Source organism: Manis javanica, chromosome 16, assembly GCF_040802235.1.
Source record: "Manis javanica isolate MJ-LG chromosome 16, MJ_LKY, whole genome shotgun sequence".
In the NCBI taxonomy this organism is placed as follows: domain Eukaryota; kingdom Metazoa; phylum Chordata; class Mammalia; order Pholidota; family Manidae; genus Manis; species Manis javanica.
Window position 1 is genome coordinate 14,975,677 of NC_133171.1, and position 26,983 is coordinate 15,002,659.

The 26,983-nt window shown below is 42.9% G+C and overlaps 2 long non-coding RNA genes across 2 annotated transcripts in view; both read left to right on the forward strand.

Annotated features, from left to right (window-relative positions):
• Positions 1-26,983, forward strand: part of LOC140846737 (uncharacterized) — a 202,267-nt gene that overhangs the window by 78,794 nt on the left and 96,490 nt on the right. The window lies entirely within an intron of this gene.
• Positions 18,059-21,475, forward strand: LOC140846736 (uncharacterized). The gene is made up of 3 exons (XR_012126104.1): positions 18,059-18,332; positions 19,956-20,133; positions 20,406-21,475. It is a non-coding gene; the product is annotated as an uncharacterized lncRNA (long non-coding RNA).

The window sequence follows — 26,983 nt, forward strand, 5'->3', positions numbered from 1 at the left end:
AATTAAGGTTGGGAAAACTATTTCTTTAAATGATTTTCTTTTGCTGAATCTCAGAATGCTTTTAGGGACTCAAATGTGATTATTCCCCTTTTTTCTCTTGCTGAGCTATCATACATTTTGCCAAAGGCTTCTGTATTTCCCTTGCTACTTTTTTTTCCCTCATGAATTATGGTACAAATCAACTGGTCCAGCACTTTGTCAAATTGAATAGTTTTAATTGCCTTATTTGCGATGGGAAAGTCTTCTAATATTTTACTTTGCCCTTCAAGACATCATGTTTCCAGCTCTGTGGCATCTCTCTCTTCTGCACTTATAATGAACAGCAAGATAAAGCTACTTGCTTAACCTTCAGTTGTAGATGTTATGGTCCGTCCCTTCCCTGTGCCCCTTCCCCCATCTCTCACTCTCTTGGTCTCAAGTTGTCACTGAAAAAAGGAACAGAGACTTAACTCAGTGAGTCCATGCTGTGTTTCCTCTTCTGGTAGATAATCTTCACTGTATTTCTCTAACCAGTGTCCTTCTGCATGGAGAAAAGGAGCGACTGGTTAAGTCACCATCTGGGAATTTCTTCTGTGGTCTCAGAAAGCTTTGCTGAACCAGTTTCATCCTTTTCTACTCACTTGCCAAAGTCTACATGTCCCTTGTGGCATCTGGCTAGAGGCCATTTTTTGACTGACTTTTTTCTGGGATAAACCAGAATATGAGGAGAAGGTCCTTCAGACCCACAGTATGTGGGGCATGTGTGAGGCTCTGCTGACTGTGGGAAGAGAGAGAGGATCAGTGATTTTCTGTTCCCCTTGTCTGTGTGCTGTTTATTTCCTCTGAATATTGATTCTTGCCTTTTGACATAACTATCCTCACAGTTATGTTTTGCTTTTTGTGTATGTCAGCGGTTTCCAATAAAACTTGCTTTTTGGATATGTTTTTAAATTTTCATGGTAAACACTATTTTTACTTAAATTGGTAATTTGCCCCACCCAAAATCTTGCATGTGTTTAACATGGCTGAATGAAAAAAGTTTTCATTGTATAACTATGGCAAAAGCTTTTTCTTTTATATTTAAAATTGTGCATTTGTTAAAAATATCTATTTAATGTTTTAAAGATGGGCTTACCCACATTCAAAACCTATGCTATTAACATTGTTTATTAATAGCACAAATCTCAGTGTCATGAAAGTATACTCACCCCCCTTTTTTCTCTTGATCAAAGTTTTATTTTTTTTCCTTATCTTAAAGTTCTCCAAAAGCCTTAATTTGAATGTTCCTTCCTTTAAACAGATTCTTTCTCTAAGTATCCACCATTCTAATTACAAACCTTCACTGCAGTCTTTCTGCCCTGAGACAGAGCTTTCATGATAAGAAAACTTCACTGTTACACAGATAATATTACTGCAGGTGTAAGTGCTTCTCTTACAATTTTTCATACAGCTCTTTCAAAGTTATGCTAATACTTAAGTGAAACAACATGAAAGTATAACATGTTACCTGTTTCCCAGGGCTGCTATAACTAAATACCATAAATTCGGTGGTTCGACACAGCAGAAACCTGTTCTTATAGTTCTGGAGATGAGAAGCCTGGAATCATGAGTCAGTAGGCCGATCACAGAGGGAAGAGACAGTGAGGACTCCTGCCTGCTTTTGGTGACTCCAGCCTGTCCCATGCGGTGCAGCCCCGCCCTGTGCCCCCAGGAGACTGTCACAGGGCCTTGCTCTCTGTGCCTCCAATCTCCCTCTGCTTGTCTAAGGACATGTCACAGATTCAGGACCCACCTTAGATCCTGAACAATCATGTCTCAGGACCCTTGATCTAATGAATCTGTTCCCAAATGATGCATGCACAGGCTCAAGGGCCAGGATGCGGACATGACTCTTTTGGGAACATGGATTAGCCCGCTCCGTCCTGACAGCACGTTAGCCCTTCCATTTTCAGTCTTTACAGCTTGATTTCAATTTATTAGTTGAAGGTCTTAAAATTTAAGCTATTAGCATCCTATACAGCAAAATTATAGATATATATATATGGGATGACATATACTACATAGTATCTCAAAATGTCTAATCATATTTTATATATTCTTATTGCTCAACTGTTAGAAAGGGCAGATGGTATTGTTATGATGAAGATTAATACTTTCTTCTTTTATATCTGATGTCAAAAGTCTGGTTATTTCAATCAAGTATCAAAATTATTTAATAATAACTATTCATTTAACTCATATAAGCTTTTATAGTTTCATAAATTACTTCCAGATTTATTATCTTCTATTTTCTTACTCTGCTCATAACTATTTTATGAAGTAGAATTTTATCTTTATTTTACAGATGAGGAAACTGAGGCTCTGAGAAGTTAAATGAGTTCCTTAAGATCTTAGGTTAGTGACGGAGCCCCTCACTATTCCTGCGTGGTGGGGGAGGGGGAGCCTGCACCTAAATGGCCATCAGCTTAGCAGAGACCACTGGGTACGCAAGATGCCATACATAAACCTCATGGTCACCACAGACCAAAACCTCTGGTAGATGCACAAAAAATAGAGAAAGGGAGTGAACCACAACACTAAATAAAGTTATCACAGAGAGAGAAGAGAGCAAGAGGAAATGAAAGGTCCAGAGAAGAATGACAAAAACAACCAAAACACATTCAGCGAACGGCAGCAAGTCCATACCTGTCAATAATTACCTTAAATGTAAATGGATTAAATGCTCTAATCAAAAGGCAAAGAGTGACTGAACAGATAAATAAATCAAACTGCCTATGAGAGACTCACTTCAGATCCGAAGACACACATGGGCTGAAACTGAAGGATGGAGAAGGACATTCCAGGTGAACAGAACAGCAGTGACAGAAGCTGGGGCAGAGCGCTTACATCAGACCAAATAGACGTTAAAACAAGGACCGTAACAAGAGATGATGACGCTATATAATGTTTAAGGGCTCAATCTAGCAAGAATGTACAATGGTTCAAAATTCCTATATACCCAAAAGATGAACACCTGAATACATAATTAAATATGAACAGACATGAAGGGAGAAATTGACAGTAATACAGTAATAGCAGGGGACTTTAACGCCCCACTTCATCAATGGATAGACATCCAAACGAAAAATCAGTAAGGAAACAGCGGCTTTGAACAACACATTAGACTTAACGGGCCTAGTAGGACACGTACAGGATATCACACCCCCGACAACAGAATGCTCATTCTTTTCAAGCGCGTACTGAACATTTTCCAGGATAGATTGTGTCAGGCTGCAGAACAGGTCTTAACAGATTTAGGAACACTGAAATAATACCAGCATCTTTTCTGACCACAGCACTATGAAACTGGAGAAATCAATTACAGGAAAAAATACTGGAAGAAAACACAAAATCCTGGAGACTAACTAGCATGGTGCTAATTAAACAACTAATGGATAAATAAAGACATTAAGGAGGAAATAAAAAAATACTTGGAAAATAATGAAAATAGAAATACAATAGTGCAAAAATCTTTGGGATTCAGCAAAAGCAGTTCTCAGAAGTTTATAGTGTCCCAGGCCTTCCATAAGCAACAAGAAATGTCTCAAATAAACAATCTAACTGTACAGTTAAAGGAGCTAGAAAAACAAAGTCCAAACTTGGTAAAAGGAAGAAAATGATAAAGACTGAGCAGAAATAAATGGAGAACTAAAAAAACACAATGAAAGGGTCAGTGAAACTAAAAGCTGGTTCTCTGAAAAGATAAAATTGATAAACCTTTAGACTCATCAAGGAAGACAACTCCGATAAATGAAATCAGAAGTGTAGAGTAGGAATTGCAACTAACGAAGATGAAGGGCAGATGTTGGGAGGAAGGAAAGGGGGAAAGGCAGGGGGAGGGTGGCCAGTTAGTCTTCCTGCTTTCTACCGTTGCACATGCCTTGCTGGTATTTGCTACTTTTTCTATCAAAGCTCAGAATGAGAGGTGAACCTCATTTATGTTAGGAGGTCACAGGTGACATAGGATTTATCTTAGAATATTTTTCTTTTGAAATATAAGTTTAATTCTTGTCTTTCAAAGATCAGAGTAAGTCCAGCTGAGAAAAAAGATGATGTTGTTTGTTCCTATTTCCTCGCCTTCCATGCACTTGGGATATATTTGGGAAAAAAGTGGCTTGAAAGTCAAGATCTTCGTGTGTGATTCCTATAAGATGTGGGCTTTTGGTAGAAAGAAAATATGCCTTGGGTTCTAAGGACTTGAAGTTGGAGGTTCAGAGCTGAGATTCTGTAAAAGTCAATCGGAGGAATGGGAAGATGTAAGAATAGTTTTTGGCCAGGGAGGGAGGACACAGAGGCCTGTTTGGGGCCAGGAAAGGAGTGACATTGAGTGAGGACAGTGAGGACGCGGAGGCCTGTCCTGGTGGGGCTGGAGAAATGCCAAAGAAGTCCAAGGGCAGGAGGTCCATATGCCCCTTCCACCTGCAATTCTTGGAGGAATTGTCTTCCAATGCTGACTTGGGAGTTTTTAGGTAGAGCAAAGCTCTGAGTATTGCCATTTCCCTGTAGCCTAAGTTTAGAGAGGAGAAGGCTCAGAAATTCTTGGATATCCTAGTGAGGTCAGTGCAGACACCGAGCACACGGGGAGGCCACAGGGTGAAGAGTGGACCTCAAATATTTCACAGTGGGGCCCCCGGAGGCTCTCAAGCTCTTTGGTGTGACCAGAAGTGAACTGCACTGAATCCACTGATGTCTCAGAAGATGGATCTGGACTGGAAATGCTTTCCTTGTATCTATGGTATGGAATAAGTTCCCCTTCATCCCACAATGACCCAGGCAGGAGGGGAGAGAGGTGTTTGATACTTGAGAAAGCCTTTGCTGAGGTGATTGAATTTAGAGTTGACTGAGTTTAAGCCCTAAATAGACTGAATAATTTCCAAAAGATTGTTTTCAACTGGAAAATACTTAGTTGACTTGAAGTGGCAAAATTGTTTTCACCTACTGAGAGCAAATCAAAGCTTGTGATTTTAAGCTGAATTCATTAAAAAATATAATTTCTCCACATCCGAGTGTGAAAGTACATGTTAGAGCAGCTGCAGGCACGGTTACATGTTTCTTTTTCAACCTTCTGTGGTCTGTTGTATTTTAACTCCCTATGCATCCATGCCTCATATAATGCTGATAGATATTTACACTGAATCGGGAAAGTTGCTGAGAAAAGAAACTTTAAAGAAAAATGCCACTACCTGTGGAAGTATAATTTTCAAAAAATTTAAATCCTGACTTTCATACATGTGACAAAAAATAAACATGTGGCAAAGATTTATTTAACTCTTTATTGAGGAAACCAGTATAATAAGTCCGGTTCTGAAGAAAATTAGAAGAAAAGTAGTTAGTGAGTCCCTCAGGAAGTTGTACTGGGATAAATATTTTAAGAGGCAAAAATGGCTAATATCTTACAGGGCCATAAAACCATAACCTCGAGATGATCCTTACTATTAGAAAGAAACTGGTATATCCCCCAGACTTGACACACGACCTCACAGACTCTTGGCTGTGATAACAGATGGCAAGTCACACACTGCCCCCCGCCAAGCATCGTCAAAGAGCCCGCGGTGCCTCTGTCGGTCCGTGCTCCCGCACAGCTCAAAGGACACCAGGCCTCATTGTGCTCAAGTTTCGAGATTTGGGCATTACTTCTTCACAGATGCTTACTATGACCTTTAAAGCTGGAATCTTATTTGTTTATTGCTGGACTGTATTGGAATCCAAACCACAAATGAATCAGCAATACATTTTGTCCCATTTAGGAGCAATGAGGGATGAGAAATTTAAGGGTAGCAGAATATGTCACCTCATAATATTTCACTTTGGCATAAGGATTTTTTTGAGTTGAAGCCATTTGAGAAGCAGCATATATAGGAAAAGCTCTCTGCTTTCCTCTTGCCTAAAAGCAGTACACGCATTTGTAAAGATGTCCTCCTTCCCTTTTCTGCCATTTAGACAGAAGTTAATCACCAGGGACACCGCTGGACTCTTAGCGGCTCGGATACCGCACCGGGGGAAGCTGTGTAATAGACCTTGCTAACACCAGCCCTGATATGCCATTAGTCCCCATATATTTGCCTTCCCTTGATTTTCCATCCTTAGAAACTCAAAGTCCTTTCTTTTGTCTTGTAACTTCTCTAAAAAAATTATTGTTCTTTGGTTAAAATGCTTCAGAAGCCAGGTTCTAGCCACCCTTTGAGGTCCTTATCTGAGTGCCCCTCTGTGTGGGTGGGGCCCACCTGCTGATGTGCTGTACTTTGGTTTGTTTTCTCTTACTAATCTGTCTTTCATCAGTCTAATTTATGGGGCCCTTGAAGACAACCTAAGGGGATAGAGGTAAAAATAATTTTTTCCTCCCCTCCACCATCAGAGAGAAAAGTTTGGAGAAACAATCCAATTAGAAACTACCTTTTGGCATCTCAAGTAACCAATTTTAGCCTGAACCTTTCAAAGCAGCAGTCCTCCCTAATGGATACTTCATCAAAAAGGTTCTGTTGAATTTTGTAATTCTCTGATTTCTATGAGCTTAAGTTGCCATTTCAGATTTAGAAGCATTTAGTTTGACTGCAGATCTTAAGGCAGGAAAGTATTTTACTTACTAAAGGTCAGTGACCTGGTCCTATTAATGCTGTTACTGACTTACTGGGTTCACCATCTCAGTGGTTTTCAAATATGATTGCACGTTACCGTCATTGTGGAACTTCTGAATTTCTGAATGCCCAGGTCTGACCTCAGACCAATTAAGTCAGAATCTCTGTTTTGGGATCCAGGCATTGGTATTAAAACACAAAACAAAACAGAAACTTCTCCAAATGATTCTAGTGCTCCTTCAGGTTTGAGAACTACAGCCACATCTTAATGTTCTCTTACACTTATGCTATTTTCTGGTCTTGAGAAAAAGGGATGTAGCTGCCCAATATTAGAAAGAACCTATTTTAATGGTGACTCCAACTCTCCCCCACATTTCTTTTTCCTAAATTTACTGAAAATGGTGAAGGTCAGGAGATCCGTGGAGACACTCTATGCTCCCTGCTCCTTATTATTGCAGCCAGGGTATTTCCTAGTGAATTTTCTAGAGCTCTGCGTAGGACAGACGTCACTGCTCTAACATGGAAACCAGTAATCCCAGGGGTCACCCACCAGGCCAGGAGGGCAAAAATCAAGGAGGTACTGTCTGTTCCGTAAGCATCTTTTCAGTTGTGTTATGTGTGAAATGCCACTTGATGTGCAATACTTCACTGCATGCAACCACCCCTTTCTTTCCCATTCAAGCTGTACATGGGAATGTAATTTTCAAGGCATGTCACAGGGCAATCTATAGTTATGTACTTTTCTTAAAAGGATTTCTCAACATTTTGGACTTTAATATTAGTAGTAGTTTACATGCGGCAAAACTTACAAATGACTTGAGCCTCCCTAGTGTCCTTGAGGAAAGCTGAGCTACAGAAACCCCGGTGAAGCACAAATGGCAGGCAGCCGTGGGATGCCTCTGAGGCCTGCTGGGGGAGATGTTTCACTGCATCCAGGCAAACCTGCTCGCCTCACCCTTGTGCATGGCGAAAACCTCTGAAACAAACCCAAATAGTCATCCTTCCCAAGAGCTGAGTAACTGTTGACAGCCTAAATGCTACTTTGTTTCTAGAATGGTTGTGTGGCACATTAATATGATGCATTTTTTTACTACCATTAAAACAATATTTATGAAAACAATACAGGAATGTAGGATGTCTGAAAATAGGGGGGAAAAGCATAAATAAAAATAGCCTGTACAACTACTTAATATTTATGTATGTATGGAAAAGAATTTGAGGTAAACATGCAAAAATGAAAATTATTTCAATATTTTAAATCTTGAAACAGTACACAGTATTTAAAATATATCTTCCAATCCCACCCAGAGTGTTTGGTTTAGGAACGTTCCAGATTCTGGCCCAATGTCAGTTTCCAGGGCTGGCCCAGTTTCCAGGGAAATAGTTTTTCCTTCTTGGGTTTTAAAATCTGAAAATTCACATTTTTTGTCTTGGGTCTCTTTATATCTAATTTATGATTCTAGAAATTAGACAAAACTCAGGTACTTTTACCTCACCTTAAACTATTTTGTAGTGTTATATGCTTCCCATCTCATGCTTCTAATGACCAATGCTTTTAGTGAAACGGTCCCTTCACTATGCCAAGCTTCCAGGAGAAACCGGCTGCCCCACACTCTCAGCCTGCTCCTCTGTGGCATGATGCCTGTGCCAGGTGGCCCTCAGCACGGCCAGTCGGTGGTGGGCAGGACAGAGCAGCATCTCGGCAGTGAAGATGTCAGCGTTAAAAAAGATGGCCGCATTTCATGGCCAGGGAGATGAAAAGAAAGCACAACTCATTGCACTCATTTTAGTGACCAGTGGCATTACGAGCGGTCCTTTTTTTGGGTGTATTATGAATGTTTCTTCAAAGTCCATTGGAGCAGCTGCCCTTTCATGACCTCTCTCAGCCTTGGCGTCGATCTGTGGCCAACATCTGCCACGACAAGGGGTGGCTCGCCTCGCTGGCCTTTGCTTCAGTGATCGCCTTGGAATGTCTGGCAGTTCATTTCACTTCCGTGTGATTGAGATTTAAGCTCTACTTTTGAAGGTGGAAATCAGCACCTTGTCTTACACCGCACCTCCCTAAACCCACTTTCCAGTAGGTCATAATGTCACCATCTTCAGACCCAGTAAGGCTGATCAGGATATAAATTATATTTAAGCTGATCAGAAATCCACATGTGTAGGCAGCTAAGATGTATAGGAATGGAGACGAGTTCTGGCCTTTTCCATTTGAAATACATCTCAGTCTGCGCGTATCCATGAGATCTCAGTCTGGGTATTTGCATTTAGTCTCCACGGTCAGGTCATTCTCTGTCCATGACCCCCTGACTTACTGAGAAACTTGCTCTTATTTCTCTTGATTTGAGCTTGAATTGAGAAAATATCCTCACTTTCAATTCTTCCCTTTTCTTTTAAGTCCAGAATCCAAGGGTCAGTTTTTTGTTTGTTTCTTTTATTTTTATGTTTCTCCCAAAACAGAATCACCTGGCCACTTGGGGTATACAGAGGCTCAACAGGAGACCAATAATTACCCTTTTTGTTTAGGGTTGGTTTATAGGAAAGAAAAAAAATGCTATAATGCAACGAACTTAACCTGCAAAATGGAAGAAATACAGACTAAGAAGAAGACAAGAAAGAGCCAATGATAACAGAAAAAACTTCCCACATGTTTGAATTAACTGCAGGAGTTATTTAGTGGGATATACCGTGAAACAGGTCCAGGGAGCTTGGTGATGAAGTTGACAGACGTAAGCCTAGGCTTCTGGGCCCCTGTGCCCCTGCACAGAGATATGGAGTGGATGAGCGGTTAGGGAACTTTTATGCTCTAAGCAAATATTACAGAGGCCATGTGGTTACAGCCACGAGGGGACACCTGTGAAGGCTGATGCATGAGCTCAGAGGATGGCGCTGGGCATGAATGGACCTGTGGAGACACCGAGAAGACAGGATCCTGCTCTGATGCTCTGGCTTGCACAGCTCACTCTCCAGGACGTCTCAGGCAATCCACAATGTTCAGTTGATTGGATGCATTTTTAAATGTCTCAAAGTTCTGTTAGTAGGGGGGCTATGGAATCCAGAATTACATATAATCCAGAAAGTATTATTAAAAAATTGTTACAGCAAAGACTTTCCATACCTTATATGCAATTGGGAATGTACAGTGGAAGGGTGGGGTACATATTTGATATTGGCATTATTGTATGGTGGGCCTTTCCCAGCACCAGAAATCTCTGTATAATCCTTAATCCCTGTGAATCACAGGGTCCTGGAGAGTTTAGGACTATGAAGGGGAAAAATTTATACTATTGGGAGACTAGGGCCTCCCCTGTCCCTGGGGTGACAGGGATGGTCTGTGGCCAGGCATGAGGCCAAAACTGATTTTATTTCCATTAAAACAGAGAACAGAGGCCCCATATGGGGTCACTTCTGCCTAACCAAGTCACCAAATGCTTAATACACAACCCAATTGCAATTTCAACTTCCCGCAGGAATAGTAGTCCATCCGGAATTCCCTGGTCACTCCCCATGAGATAACCCATCACCTGTGTCTCCTCCGTCAAAAGGAACCCGCCTAATAAGGCCCTTTTGTCCTCAGATGAAGGTGACCTCACCCTAAATAATCCTTTGTTCTGTGTATGATGTCTTCATCCTGCCCTTAAAAACCAGGAGCACCTCTGTAGAGGGGATGCTGCCTGGCTTGTGAATCGCTTCATAAAGCCAATTAGATCTTCAAATTCACTTCATTCAATTTTGGTTTTAAACATTTCTAACCCAGAAGAATCAGCATATTATGGGAAAATATTTGGCTTACAAGTTAGGAGGTGGGTTCTGGGTTTGGTTTGGTCTTACATCCTTGTGCAAATCCCTTCTGTCTTCTCTGCCTCAGCTCTTCTGGAACATAAGAGATGCAGGTGACTCTGGAAAGCTTTCCACTCTAGTATGGAGCGCTGGGACTGTCCCCCAGGAGTAAGGTTGGGGGGTGCTGGCTTTTTGCACCTACGGGTTCTTTGTTGTTTTAATTCTGGGTCTGTTCCTTGCCAGAGATCTCTTGAGGTGATGCTCAGTTAGCAGGTGGAGACCTCACGCCCTTTAAATCATTTGTGTGACCCCCCTGTAAGCCACAACTTCTGTCCAAGGGTGCAGTGGCTGGTGGGGACGGTCTGTAGGCAGGCATGAGGACAAGACTGATTTTATTTCTGTTAAAACAGAGAACAAAGGCCGCATATGGGATCACTTCTGCTCAACCAAGTCACCAAATGCTTAATACATAACCCAAAATTTTATTCTTCGACCATGATGTTATCTTCCTGGTCTTAATGTTAGTGGGACAGTGTGGACTGTTTTCTAGCTTTGCTCGCATCTCCCTGGCATGTCCCTGAGTCACGGGGCTTCTCTTCCCAGGTTACTTTGTCTCAAGGACCCCGCAGTGTCCCCAGGCTACCTGGCCCTCTGGCTTCTTTCCCTCTTCAGCTGGTGGAGAATGTTACCTGGGATCACAGCACCCTGTTCAGACTGAGCTAGCGCTGGGTATAATCTGTGCCATCGTGGCGCCCCTGTGACAAGATTCCCTTGGCCACATGGACTCCTGAGCCCCTCAGAGGCAGCTGGGGATGTTGGACCACCTTGCGTTTACAACTTACTGCTGCTAGTTTTGTCTGCATTAAACGCAAATGTGTGTGAAAGCAGGCTTTTAAAAGTTATTCTTTTGCTTGCTTTTTTAAATTAAAAAATTTTTAATTTTGGTATCATTAATCTACAATTACATGAGGAACATTATGTTTACTAGGCTCCCCACCTTACCAAGTCCCCCCACATACCTCATTACAGTCACCGTCCATCAGTGTAGAATGATGCCATAGAATCACTACTTGTCTTCTCTGTGTTGCACAGCCCTCCCTGTGCCCCACCACACTATACATGCTAATCATAAGGCCCCCTTTCTCCCCCCCCTTATCCCTCCCTTCCCACCCATCCTCCTCAGTCCCTTTCCCTTTGGTAACTGTTTTTTAAAAGTTATTTTTAAACACCCTGCCTCTTCATAGCACCCTTACTATACATGTAAAATCTTCATTAAGAAGGCTTCAAAGAGTGAAAAAAAAGCAAGATATAAAAAGAGGTGGAGAGAGAATAAGAGAGAGTGGGTATCTTAATAGAGAGGTTAGTGTGGTGACCCACCGCTGGGTACCCCAAACCCAGGAGCCAGCCCCTGGGACAGTTTCTACTTGTGTTCTTATTAATATCCTATTACACAGCAAGGCTCTGAGGACTGCTTGGAAACAGGCAATGGAGAGTCTCACTTATTTCAGTGTCCTGTTTGTTGCCTGTTTGAAGGGCTCCTTCAGCCGCTCTCCATACGCTCGGATGAAATGTTGAAGGGGGAACTCAGAACGACTGGCACGCACAGAGGCAGCCCTGGCCAGCACATCAGCACAGATCTTTATAGTTTTTTTCTACAGTTTTTTGTTTCATTTGATTATGAACAAGACAACAGATTTTTGTGTGTGATAAACTCTCTTTAAATAGCATTAAAAGGTCCCATGAAAGAATGAAATGGTAACTGGTGCCCAGATCCGCAGCTCGCCGAGGGTCTTTGGCATGTGGTAAGTAGAAGGAACAGCCAGGGCCGTTAAAGAAAGAAAGTTTAATCTTTTGTTTAAAGGAGGAGTTATGTCTTATATTGCTGTACAGAAGGAATGCAGAATTGCGGTTAGCAGACTTTTCAGGGGGAAAAAACCCACACTGGGGTGTGTGTACACATCAGAGATGATACGTCACTGTGTCAGTTATTTTTCAATTCATTGTGTTGAGCTCCTGGTCGATTTCTTGATCTGAAACCTATGTATTTAGTTCTGGGAAGTTGCTTGTTTGCAGTATCTGTATTCTGTCCTCTGGAATTTCTGATGGATAGATGCTCAGTTTTCTCTATTGATGTGCTGATAATATTCTTTCTGATTTTTTTCTTGTTTCTAGGAGTTGTCTCAATTTTATTTTCTGAACTTCCTATTTTTTAAATTTCCTCTGCCATGGTTTTTATTTCTAAGGACTCTCTCTTAATTTTCTTTGCTATACTTTTTTCTTTTTTTATGAAGTCTTAATTTTTTAAACTAGTTTTACATAATATACAAAATGTATATTACATAGTATAACACATATATAAACATAGATATATTATTTTTCTACAGCTGCATAACTAATGTAAACCTAATGGTTCTAAAGAACATCCATTTATTAGCTCACAGGTTTGTAGGTCAGGAGGTCAGAAGTACCAGTGGGGTTGTCTACGTTCTCTGCTTAGGGTCTTACTGGGTCAGAATATGGTGCTGGCACTGGCTCTTCCCAGGAGACCCTCCGGCAGAGCTGCCTCCAAGCTCAGACCGGTGGTTGGCAGGATTCAGTTCAATGTAATCTAGAAAGTGAAACTTTTATTAAGTCACTGAGGTAATATTTAACAATATATTAGGAAGTTATGTTTGATAACATCTGGAAGTTTGCACTTTTTTTGTTTGGGTGTTATTCTGTCAGTATTGTTTAAAGCCTTATTTAAAATTAGCTTCTCTTAAATTTAAAGCATTGTCTTTAATTGGTAACATAAAATATTAAATGACCATGCAAGCTTCAAAGGCATTCATAATCTTCCTGTGACATTGCTTTACTGATGTACTCTTTCAGGTAACTCAAGCTTTTGCAAATAGTTGACACATTTTCTAAAATAAATTCTTAGGACCGAAGCAGTAGTTAGTACAGACCAGAAGCAGCAAAAATTTCCTTCTTCCTCTTTAACAATGAACTGATTTAAATCTGATGTGGCATTTTGAAGAACTTTGTCATCAAAGTGTACTCCCACTAGTTGTAAATTAGAAATAGTTAAAGCCATTGTTTGAATAATACAGCTGTTTGGTCTGGATATACAAGGAATATACCTCGACATTAATAAAGGCCATATATGACAAATCCATACCTAACACCTTACTCAAAGCTAAAAAGCTGAAAGCTTTTCCTCTAAGATTGGGAATAAACAAGAATGTCAACTTTCACTGCTTTTATTCAACATAGTACTGGAGGTCCAATCCATGGCAATCAGACAAGAAAAAGAGATAAATGGCATCTACACTGGTAAGAAGTACAACTGTCTCTACTGATGACATGATATTATGTGTAGAAAACCCTAACAACTCTGCCAAAAACCGTTAGCACTAATAAACAAGTACAGTTAAGCTGCAGGATACAAAATCAATACACAATGATCAGAAAGAGAAATTAAGAAAATCCACATACAATTGCAATGAAAAGATAAACTCCTTAGGATAAATTTAACTAAGGAGGTGAAAGATCTGTATGTTGAGAACCAGAAGACATTGATGAAAGAAATTGAAAACACAAATAAATGAAAAGGTATTTCATACTCATGAAATTAAAAAACATTGTTAAAATGTCTATACTACCCAAAGTAATCCACATATTCAGTGCAATCCCTATCAAATATCCAATGGCATTTTTTTCACAGAAACAGAAAAAATAACCCTAAAATGTTTATGGAACCATGAAAGACTCTGAATACCAAAACAATCTTGATGAAGAAGAAGCTGGAGGCATCACATTTCCTGATTTCAAGCTATTTTGCAAAGCTATAGCAGTTAAATCAGTATGATCTCGGACTAAGCACAGATCATAGATCAATGGAACAGAATAGAGAGTCCATAAATAATCCCATGCATTCATGGTTAATTAATTTACAACAAAGGAGCCAAAAATATACACTGGAGAAATGATCATCTCTTCAATAAATGGTGTTGGGAAAACTGGACCCTTATCTTATACCAGACACATAAATCAACTCAGAATGTATTAAAGACTTGAACGTAATTCTTCAAACTGTGGAATGAAACACAGGGGTGTCAGTTCGTTGAACTGGTCTTGGCAATGAGATTTTGGATCTGACTCCAAAAGAGAAGCCAACAAAAGCAGAAAAAAAGCAAGTGGGGTGACATCAAACTAAAAAGCTTCGCAGCCATTAAAAAGAAGGAAATCCTGCCATTTGCAACAGCATGGATGGACCTAGAGGGTATTATTCTCAGTGGAATAAGCCAGGCAGCGGAAGACAGCTCCTACATAGTATCACTTATATGTGGAATCTAAAACAAAACAACTGAACAAAACAAAACAGATACAGATTCATCCGTGCAGGAAAAACTGTTGGTTACCAGAGAGAGGAGTGGTTGGGGAGGGCAGCGAAATGGGTGAAGGGCGTTAAGAGGTACAAGCTTCCAGCTATAAAATAAATAAGTCACAGGGATGGAACATACAGCCAATAATATTGTAATAACTGTGGTGACAGATGGTAGCCGTGGGGCTCACAACATTGTGTATAACAATGTTGAATCACCTGAAAGTAACAGCTACTGTGTGTCAATCATCCTTCAGTTTTAAGAAGCAGCAGCTCATTTCTGAAGAAATGCTGCCAGACAGAGTTGTAAGGGGCATCTCTCCCCTCTTCCCCACAGCAGAGGCTTCTCTTCAGTCCAACCTGTGGCCAGGAGAGTGGAAACAGAAGCATTGGAAGAGAACTTCTTGGAAGAGAATTGCTTATGTTTCTTCTTCTCCACCATCGTTGTGAGGAATGATTTTTTAAAAAAATTTCGAACCATGTTATTTATCTGAGTTGACAAACCCCAAATGTCAGTGGGCTGATACAACAAAGTTTATTTTTTGCTCACATCGAATTCTATGCCAGGGTGTCTGATCAGGTGAGGTCTGGGCTCAGAGGAAGTAATCAGCCCTCAGCTCCTTTCATTTTTATGTAGTAAAAAATGTATAATGGGAAACTTTAGTTGAGGACATTACAAAATCTAACAGGTATTGGAAAAACGGTGCAATTTTATTCTTCTGAAGTACAAGAACTGGTATACATATGCAGCCAACACTCAAGTATGGCTAACATTAATAAATTTTTAAAATCCCTTCTATTTACTGACTGTCTGTTCTGAACCAGGTAAGGAATCAATTTCATATTATCAGATTTAATCCTTGCAATAATTCCCTGTTTTACGAGTGAAAAAGCTCAGGATAGGAGAGATTAATCACCTTGGAGAGGGTCACTTATAAGGTCAATGAACGACATAAGGATTGAGAGAAGGTGTCTCTTATACTAAACCTATTCTCATTCTATAAAAGGGTTCAGGAAGACACAGCAATTTTGATAAGATCTCTAATTATGGTGTTTGGGAGGAAAAAAAGAGTTTATCTGTCTACATCTGTCTGTGCATATTAGAAGAACTTTCTAAGATCATTTTAGATACTATTTCATATAATCCTCTCTCCCAGCAGAGGGGAAACATTCCTTCGAGTGAATCTTTATTGAAGTATTTCTTATCTTGCCTGCTGCAGCCTGCAGTATTTCTTCCCTTGGAAGTCCCTGGCAGATTTTAGGTTCAAGCGAATAATGTTTGTCTTCTGCATTATCACTTTTAGAAAGCAATTTGTGGTGTGAGTGTAGCTCAGTGTGAGGGTGACAAGAAGCCCTGTAGGAAGAGCATTGACTGGTGCTTGATTTGAAGTCCAGTTTCCGGTAAGGGGATCGCTTCTCTGCTATGCATGTTTACCTTTATAAATCTCTTTAAGGATTTACTACTACTGACTCTATCACTGCTGATGAAATTTTCATGTTTAAAATATATTCACTAGATATATATGGTTAAATGAAGTGACAGTGACCATTTAGAGGGAAGGACAATCTCATCAGCAAGAAGGCAGGCAAATCATAGAAATAATGAATATTAGTGAATCACAATCCACAGGTGAGGAGAGGTTTATATTGAGGTCTATTCTCATTAACTGTATTTAAGCTTCAAAAAGATATATTATCTGCTCATTTAACATAATTTCCCATGGCAGAATGGAAACAATTACAATAAACCATCATAGTAAATAATTAATGTAAATTCATTTAGCAGACAGAGATGCATATAAACAAATGCAAACTGGTGAAGTAATGGGTATGAAAGGAAACATTTTTGATCAAATTGTTTTTGAGAAGTTTGTAACTTTGAGGTTTAGGATTTGATAGTGATAAAGTGGTCTTAAAACTCCATTGATCAGGAGACTCTCTTAGAACTTGTCTTAAATAAATTTCTTGGGTTAAATCTGATATACTCATTCAGTAAACTATAAGTGGGGCAGGAAGAAAGTTTCCAAAGGTCTGTGGTGAGACTAGAAGTAGCCAGATCGAGGAATAAATAGAGACAGTGTGAATTCATTGAGCTTTCTTGAGTGTGTACACTGAGCTAGACACTTTATGAATACTGACTCAGTTAATGTTCCTAAAACCCTGTGAAACAAACATGGTTTTACAACACCCAATTTACAGATGTGGAAACCGGGGCAGGGAGATGCTGAGTGACAGGCCTGAAGTCATAATGCCAGAGGCAGTGGTGGGATTCAAGACCAGGATGTTTGACTCCAGGTCCAGAGCTAGTAAACAGCGTACCCCACTACACCAGTGTAGAGCACATCACCAAGAAAAAATCTTCCTCTACTTGGGGTTCCCACCCCCGTGTTGTCATTCTAGGACTTGGACAAATCACCAGCCACCAGTGGGACTGTTCCTTGTATGGTGGCAAAGCTCACAGGATTTATAACAGAGCCTGCTGTTCTTCAAATGAACGGCTGGTTGTTCTAGTTACGTGGACAGAGGAATCCAAACTACTAATTAATTTGAATTCATGGGTCTTTACTCTTCCCCCAACCTTCACACATATGAAAGTTGCTATTGGTAATTCAATGTATTCAGTATATTCTCGGTAAGTTCTTTTTATATCAGCTGCAACGCCCACTTTTCCCTCCCAAGGAGACCTCAGGTATTCAGTGAGTGACAGATGACTGTTGAAGAGAGAACTTTGAATCTCCTCTAATGAAAGAGCAAATTATTTATGCTCTTTGATATTTTAATTCTTGTGAGTGACAAATATCTCACAACCCCCCACCCAGCTGGTGAAGATGTATCCGTCTGCTTCTGCCCCAGGACAGGGACTGGCTCACCCACAGCAGCCGCCAGGCCCAATTTGCTGATAAGACTTAATTCAGCTGCTTCCCTGCCCGGGCCAGGCAATGCCTCCCAGCTGGGTGGGCCAACCCCAGAGGGCCGGGACTCCCCTTCTACTGATGTGAGCCGGAATGACAACCTGTGCACCCTTCCTAAAGGAATGTGCAAAGGATTTGAGGAAATATATTTGAGGCGCTATGAAATTTTTGGAGGACTCCAAGGTGACATATTTACATGAAGGGTGGGTCTTATCTGACATAGTAAAGATAACTGTGACAGTAAGCAGGCAAAGCAGTCTCATTACTGAATATTAATAGAACACTTTAGCGGCCTGTGGGTAAAAAGAGTGTATTAGCTCAGTGTGAAGCCAGTGGAAAGTTGTTCAATTGTAGTAGAAGGTATAGCACAAAGGTGTGATTATTGGCCAGGAACAGATTGATTTCAGTTCATGTCTGTAGTTTCCAAGCTGCTTTCAGCGGCTCTCCTGGCTGGTGCGCCGACTGGGGGGCGGGGACGGAGTGGGGCGGCCTGGGCTCGCCGGGGAGCACGGTGGGAGGACGGGCCGCGTGACATGGTTGCTAACGAGGAAGTACAGCCCCGCTAGGCTCCGGCCGAGTTCCCGGGCCGCGTGGTGTCTTCATGGACGCTCACCTCACTGTCGGGTCACTGCAGGCCCTGGGCTCCTTCCTGGGCGGCCTGTACCGGACCTTCTCCCTCGGGTAAGAACTTTGGCAATTGTCGCCTCCGGGCCTGGGTGCAGTTTTAACAATGTCCGCAAAGGGCCAGTGCTCCCTGCTGACCTCCTTTGGGTTGAGGTGATGGTGATGAGGTGTCTCTGTACTCATCTGAGGTCAAAAACAGAAAGGCACGCGGTAGATGTTCCAGGTCAGACCAGGTGAGAGGTGGGCGCCGTGGCTCCCAGCTGCCGTGTCGTCTGTGTGCTCCACTCTGCCCGCTCTGGGGACATTTCCTCTGCCACCTGCAGTGAGGACTGGGCTTTGTTTATGGTCTGCACAGTGTTACCAAAAGGCCGTCCACCTTGTCTCAGCACAGCGCAGTGGACTTTTAAAACAAAGGGAATGAATGAATGAGTGAATACATGCCTCCCCGATCAGGTGATGGGGAGACTCACTGGAAGCTGGCCCTTCTGTTCAGTGCTGCTCAGAGAGGTCATTTACTATTAGTATAAACACGTACTGAGTTCCCGCGCACACTGTGCATGATCGCGGTGGGCTCCGTGCATTTGTATTCAGGGCACCACCGGATTTGCTGTCTCACTCAGGGCTGGTGATCGTCACTTCCTAGCTGATAGGATTTTCATTGCCTGCTTTCTTAGTACCTGTTTTTGCTAACAGGAAGAAATCTGAGGGGGATTTTGCTTTTGCAGGAAAAGGCAAAAAGAGAAAGAAGTGTTCAGTGTGTTTTGCAGAGAGCTGTCGTGGAGGCAGTGGCGCTTGACTGGTGGGAGGGGCCCCACCGGCTCCTTCCCCGGGAGCCACACCCGGCCTCTCGGTATCAGGCCCCCAGAGCTCTGAGCTGCGTCAGTGAGCATCTGCGACTAACCTTGATTTATTCTGTGCGTGCATTAGCAAGATGTGTGCTAAGGTATCATCAAAGCCTGAGAGACATTATTTTCTGGCTTGGAAATGCTCAGACATTTTCCATATAAAATAATGGTAATTGCTTCTTTGCTTTCTGGCATTTTGGCTTATAAAGGCCCCAGAGGAACACTCTCCTCCCAGTTAGCAGGTAAGCCCCTCAGCTGGGGGGCTAGCCTGGCCTTCTCGGCAGGCGTCCAGGCGCCCTGAGGCTCTGTGGCAGGAGCCTCCGCTCCCTGTTACTGGCTCTGTAGCTCGGTCACAGCCCACCGAAGAGACTCTGTTCCCTGCATATTAAATTGTTTCTTCATAAAGGTGCCCACCTAGAATTAGACAAAACTCAAGAAAGTCAGACGCTTCTCCTTGATGTATAATGGAGGTGGTCTCATCTGGTCAGGAGCTGGCTGGTGTGGAGAGGATCAGAGGAGGAGCTGATAACGCCAGAGCCGTGAGGCGAGGCCGGTCAGGCTGAGCAGGGAGCCTGGACGTGCGCAGCTGGAACATCCTGTGAAATCTTGCCCGATGAGGCTTTTTTCCCTAGAATGTTTTGTTTTCAGTGAAATCAGTAAGCTCAGAAGCAACTTTGAACCTTTTAAAAGTGATTTTCCCCATTATTAGGCATTAACACTTCCAGGGAAGGTTGACAGTCCTTGAAAAGCATCTTCCAATGCTATAAATATTTGATGCTATATATCTTTTTAAGAAAGTCATTCTTGATCAATTTCTCCACCTCCTCTCCTTAAGATTTCCTGGCGTCTAACTCAGCCCCGGTCTGTAACTGGCGCAGCATTTTCTCCTGCGTGGATGGAGTCTAGCAGCTATAACAGGGACCTGCCCACCACCACGGAGCCGGCGCCCACGACAGCCATTCTGCAGCTGGTTAAGCAGAAGGCCGAGTCCGGCTCTCACAGTAAGACAGCAGGTCAGCGGCCCGGCCAGACACAGAACCCCAGGTCTAACCGAGTCGACTATTTAAAACACTGGATTTAAAAAAGCCAAGGGATTGACTAGTAGCAGAGTCAATAACTCTCAGTACTGGGAAGAGCAGGCCCCAGAGGGTTTCCCTGTTCCGTGGGCCCAGGAGAGCTGGGAACCGCCCTCACCTCCAGAGGGCTGAAGGGACAGCCAGAGTCGGCCCCTGGGTTTCTCCATGATCCCAGGAGGAGGTGTGACTGGAGCCCCCTCCTCCTCTAGGCTGAGCTCCATCCTGCCAGGGGACACGATGTGCGCCGCCACTCGTGTCTCCTGCCCTCTGTGCCACAGCCTGGCTGGCGGAGCGGACAAGCTGCAGACATCTCTGAGCCTCAGTTTCCCAGCTGATGATACTGCCTGCCCTTCCTGTCACGTAAGATTGCTGGGAGTCACCCCGTAAGGCAAAGGTGCCACAGTGCTTTGGGAAACAACAAACGCTCTCCGTGCCTGACTTACTATTTTTAGGCCTTTAAAGTATCAGATTGAGAATCTGTATTTTTAGAGAAAGATTTGGACTCTCCTTTAAAGCCAGCTAATACTAAGAGGATCTGAGGAGGGTGCAGTGATGGACCCGGGACTTTTCCCGGTGGTTCTCTGTCATTCGTGCTAGACCAATTACAAAATTAATTGTAGGGGAGCTATCAAATTCCTAAAAATTCTTTTCCTTTAGCAACCTTGAGTTGGGAATCTATCTAGTACTTTACTATCTGGAGAATCAAGTCCAAAGGAAGGCCATTGGATTGTGAATGATAATTAAAATTGATATTTTCTACCCTGAGAGAGCTTAGAAAAATAAACACTAGGCGCAACAAGTTACACTGCAGTAGATTTTTTCTTTTTTTTAAAAAATAGAATCCCAGGAGTCAAAAAGAACATTGGCATATTAGTCTTCAAATTTTCTTTCAAAGATCTATCAGAAAATATCTACATCAAAAGGCAAATATAAATCCAGAGAAAAAGAAAAACTACACAAACACACCCTTGCAAAAGCTGTTGTAAAAGTGCCCAAGTGTATGTAATGTTTTATTTCTTAAAAGTTACCACTTTCATTTATATGCATTTCAATCCACAGCAATTCCCCATTCATACGCGACATTTTAAATGTTTTAGTTAAAGGCATTCAGGGACTCTGAACTGTGTCAAATGCATTCTTGACACCTGCATAAATGTTTCAGGAGAGAATTATGGAATGGCGACATAATTACTTCTGTATTGAAGAAAGCCTAACGGATGACAGAAAATGCCCAGGTTGGCAGGTGTAATTTCAATGCATGTCTCTTAGTGTTCCTCTGAAGGTGTTTGCTAATGAAATAAGTGATATTATAAATAGCAATCTGCTTTGCTTTATTTACCAATTTTGTTGCTTTACACACCGTGTTTCTCAGTTCACCAATGAAAACTTACTTTGTGTCATTCTTATGACTAAAAAAGAAAATTCTGACATAATCGAATAAGGTGATGTTATTTTTTTCTTAATCTAGCACTGTTGAGGATATTCTAGGAACACACCACTTAATTAAGTACCTGTTCCAGGGGCTGATTCATTGTTCCTTTATATTTAAAATATTAGAACTACTAAGCAAAATAGTAAATCATGATTTGGACTATTTTTTTAATCTCCTGAAGATTAGATCACTATTTTAATATTAAATTACTTGAATCTTGGTATGGTAGACCAACTCCTAAAACATTATTTTGTCATCTCATTTAGTTTATCTGTCTCTAGCAGTATTAAGGGATCCACAATTGACTGAGTCATAATTGATAAACTGTTTCTGGTCCCTCCAAAATAATGCTGACCTATGGCATCTGGTTAACATAAGAACATCTGAGGGACACAAACGTGTAGGATAGAAGGGTGTATTAATTTTTAAAGGTCACAGACTGAAAGGCGATGATTATTTTTGGTTATCGGTCAGGTTAGTCTCAGATGTTACTCTTGGGGTTAGTCCCAGCACAGAGGTGGGAGCATGGTCTTCAGAACCTTTATGCAAAGTGGGCGGTCGTGCCTCCCTGTCTCCATTCTCTGCTGCCCGTGCTGTGCTGTGTCCTCAAGGGATTGGCTTCTGATGACTGTCACCTGGGCTCCCTGCTGAGTGGTTTCCAGTCGGGTCTGCCAGTAGGAGGCGCTGACAGGTACTGGAAAGAGGAGGGAGACAGAAAGATTGGGCTGTGTTGTCCTTACTCTTTCCTGGCTCTAACGACTCAGCCTCATAGGGCCACACCTCCTCCATGGTCTCCATCTTCACTGGCTCCGGTGACGCTGCTTTCCTCCCATCTTCCTCTGGCCTTGGTTTCCCTCTGCCGCGAGTCTCTGCGAGCGTCAGCCTCCTGCCTGTCACCCTTTAGCCCTGCCGGCCCCTCTGCAAACAATCTCTTGATTCAAGTTCTGCTGTCTGGACTGAATACTGTCTCCTCCCGCTCACTCTGTCTGATATAGTGGCTGTGTGGTACTAAGATTGCAGAGTTTGCTCTGTGCCACCACTCTGGGTCTCTGGAACCTTCTGGCACTGAGCAGTGCTTGCCGTGCATTGTAATGAAGCAGAGCATAGGGCTTTAGGGTGAATGGTAGGTGGTAAGAGAGACTTGAGTGTGTGTGTGGGTAGCTGAATCCTGGCAGCCTCTGAACCCCGTAATGAATATCATGGGACTGTTGGGGACTAACTGGGATAAGGCACAGTGTGCACAGCATGCCACAGTCTAGTACTCACTAGGTGCTCAATACACGGCAGCTATTGTGGTGATTTTTTTTTCCCTAGCTACAAACAGTAATACTTGGAGGGAATGCATCATCAGCAGGTCCGTTTAAAAGAGAGAGTTTGCACATCATCCTGTCTGGCATAAATGCTGTGGCTTTGCTGGCAGAAAGTGTGGGTGAAGATGCACTGGGGGTGAAGTACGAGGCAGGGCTGCTGCTCTGGCCATCCCGTGTGACGCCACAGCCTCTGTCCTCGCAGTAGCTGGTTCTGCTCCTTCATGATGATCTGGGGGCTGTAATGCTGTGCCGTCTGCCTCTGATGAGAGGCTACCATCTGCTATATGATCATCAAGATATCAGTGTTACCAGTTATTTCTGTTTTAATCAGCCTTCTTCAGGGCATGCTTCCCGAGCATGAAGAGCTAGTTTGCTGAGAAAGCTGCATACTCACACATAGTGAAGCGGAAAGAGTTTGTTTACTTGAAATTCTTGAAAGTGTTCTTATTAATGAAGCAAAATTTACACTCTTGGTTATACTTAGGTTGATTAGCTCTCTTAGGAATTCCAGATGCTCATGCCAGCAATACCTGGCCTTCATGGGTTGCTGGCATGGCTAAAGGCTCCTTGGAAAAAATCCCAGCTCCAAAGTCATGAGCTCTCTACTTACTATTTTTCTCTGTGATGAGACCAGGTAGCTGCTGGCAGCTACTTTACATCCAAGATTCCAGCCTTTCTGGAAGTACTTAATCATGAAGATGCTAGTCCGGAGAGCTGGAGAATGCACACACCCTTATGTCACTGACGTGTGAAGGCTGGTAATGTAGGAGGCGAGGTGGCAGCACCCACAGTCTGCTGTGACCTTGGCCACGACTTGCCTTTTGCCTGGTTCCCTGAGGTCCAGGTAGGGACACCAGCCCTCCCAGCATTCATGTGAGAGATAAGAAGAGATAAAAGGAAGGCATTTTTACAGCACCTGGCCCCCAGGAGGGTCTCCTGAAATGTTAGGTATTTTAGCTGATAAAGTGGCGGAGCAGAAGACGGTGCCAGAACCTAAAGCTGTGCTGATGGACTGAATGGAACCCGGTCCTCCTGGACCTCAAAGTCTGTTACTGGGCTAGTTGCCTGCATGACGTCAGCCGCAGAGCGCCTGACCCTGGCCAGGGATGACTCTCCGCCATCCTCTTGTCTTAATGTTTCAGAAAGGGAACAACTTATAATGTAATTGAATCCACGCTGCTGTGTTCTATGCAAGCAGTTAAATCCCCATTATCTCCCTATTCCGGTGTATTGTATCTTCCTCCTCTCTTGGCTGCACTTGGCATTGTGACTGACCGGGTGAGTACAAAACTGTCTAGTGGTTGATCTGACCACATGGATTTGTGTTTGAATCCAAGCTCCCCTCCTTAGCTTCACGATCCCAGGCTAGTTCTCGCTAATTTGTCAGGTTCTTGTCAGTACAGACAGACCAGCCCCACCCACAGGGGAATGTCACCTGGCACCAGATAGAGTGGACTGTGCTGCCATTGGCTAAGGGACAGCAGACGTCAGGAGAGACCCGAGGGCCAGATCTTCCCTCTCAGCCCCAGGATGGGAACGACTGTGCCAACATGTTGGTTTCAGATGCTTGGCCTTCCAAACTGTGGTAACTTCCTGTTGTTGTGGACACAAGGCCCGTTTTTGGTGCTCTGTTAGGTGCCACAGGAAACATACAATCCTTATTATTTACTACATTTAAATAACAGAAAAACTAGTCAGTTCTTTCACCTGACATAAAGGGGTTGCATCAGAGCATAAATACCTAAGCTTTAAAATCATCTCCTTTCTCCACATTGCTAATATATAACCATATATAAGTTATAATATTAAATGTTATATATTTGTGCACTCTCTTTTAGACCCTTATTATGTGACGCTATCCCTCACGTCATCATTTTGAAATGCGCCCAGTAGGGACTTGCCCTGGCCATACAGAGTACGATTCCCTGCCTGCTGGCGTCTGCCTCCTGCTGGAGGCGAGCCCGAGGGAGTGGCCCGTGACTTTGTCTGATCCACTTGCTCCTCCTTGAAGGCTGAGCTGCTGGTCAGGAGTGCACGTTAACGTTTTTCTTTACACCACTGTTCCTTTAATACTTGAATTGCCATCTCTCTTCAAAGCTTTGTACCTTATTCTTTTCTCTAACATAATAAACAACCTGATTTTTTCTCCATGGTGATAATGACCAGTACTAGAAATGCAGTGACCTTCCACTGAAATGCAGTCGTATCAAGGTGGCTAGTGGCCCTCTCCATGCCAACTGTCACACCTTTCAGAGAGGCAGATCATGGGGAGGAAAACAGTTATCAGAACATAAAGACTCCATAATATTCTGAAAGAAATGTCCCCAGTGACCAGGCCTGCTATAAATACACAGCCATTTCTGATTTTGTAGCTAAAAGAGTTGATGTAATTATTTTCTTAATTAGCGAGAAAATGAGGGAGTATGAAAGAAAAGTGTGCGCCTGTTTAATGAGAAAGAGCTTGATAAACTCACTCAAAGGGACATAAATGGCTGGTTAATTTTAACATATTGCCCATCTGATTGGTTCTCTTCTGGGGGAAGGGCTGTGTGGGACAAAGCCTGACCCTGCAGTGTGGGGTATCACACACCGATGCGAACAGGCATTTGGAGGTGACGGCGGGCTTTCTGGTGGTGAGATTCAAACACATCCAAATATGCTGGAATCCCATAACTGAGTGTTTCAGTCTTAGAGGTTGCTTAATTTTCATTTTCAGAGGGAATTCCAAGGTACAGGAGACTGTGTGGCCCAGCATCAGAAATCAGGCCCTCTGACCAAAGCCAGCGCCTCTTTTACTGCAACAGGAAGGGGGATGCGTTTGAGCCCCGGGCTCTGGGTTCTGAGCCTGGCCCACGGCTGCCAGCCACACTCTGGTCCCTCAGTGCTGCCTCTCATGGGCGCTGGAGGAGGGCGTGTTTGGTGTCAGTGATGCACACGGGACTGCGTCCTTGGATGCCTGGTGACCGTCATGTAGTAGATGTCCCCAGAATGAAATGTGAGATGCATCGTATGTGGGGGGTGGGGGTACTGCCCAAACTGTGTGTGTGTGTGTGTGTGTGTGTGTGTGTGTGTCTGTGTGTGTGTGTGAAGAAACCAAGCTTCCACCCATGGAATCATATTTTTCCTCAATTAAAACCTCTTAAATCTAAAAAATCTAGTAAAAGCCCTTTGCAAACAAAAACAGAAACCACAAACCCAACCACATTAGAGTCTCCTTTCCACTGAAGGAGACTCAGTCTGGGGCTTGGTTTCCTTTCTCTTCTCTAATACCCGCTGATGCCTCACTGGTGACTGATACAATTAAAATCTGTTGCCGTCACTTGCGATTTTCTCATCATGAAAGCATCCCCTTTGGCTCTGTTTAAAGTCTCAGCTCCTAGAACATTCTCAGGAGAAGGAAAGCACAGAGAACTTCCTTCCAGACCTCCCCAGCTGACTGCTAAGCTGTCCTGCTGTTCACGGCACTTTGTGCCTGCAGACCCACCATTCTGAGACATCTCAGAGGACTTCATGAAGTGGAATTTGCTATTTGACAGATTCCCTATTGAGGGTGGAAAGCATTGAGCAAGTGTCCCCTTGATTTGCATGTGGAAATACTAAGAGAGAAGGTGGGTGAACGGCATGAGCCACACAGCAGTGTTGCGACCTTAGTTCTGACTGTTACATGCCATCATTTCTCTCTTCATCCTCCTGCTCCGTTCCCGGAAGACAGAGGACTCTGGTGAGAGTGTGTGTTTCCACCTTACCAGAGTTTTGGGGCGAGTCTGTTCCTCCACAGAGGCAGGAATGAGCCGCGCCCTGCCTCCATGGCTCTCATTCTCACACAGACACCCACCTGAAGCTTCCAGAGAAGCAATCTTTGAGAAATCGAACCTTTAGGAAAGAGTCTGAAAATGAGTTTGAAGATCTGTGAGGTTTGTTGGCAGCAGGCAAGAATTGTGTGGATTTATTTTTTCTCAGGCACTGCAGATCAGAGTCCTAATTATTGTTGGGAAGGTAGAAATTTATTTTATCTTGTCTAAGAATCAAATCGACATGAGACAGA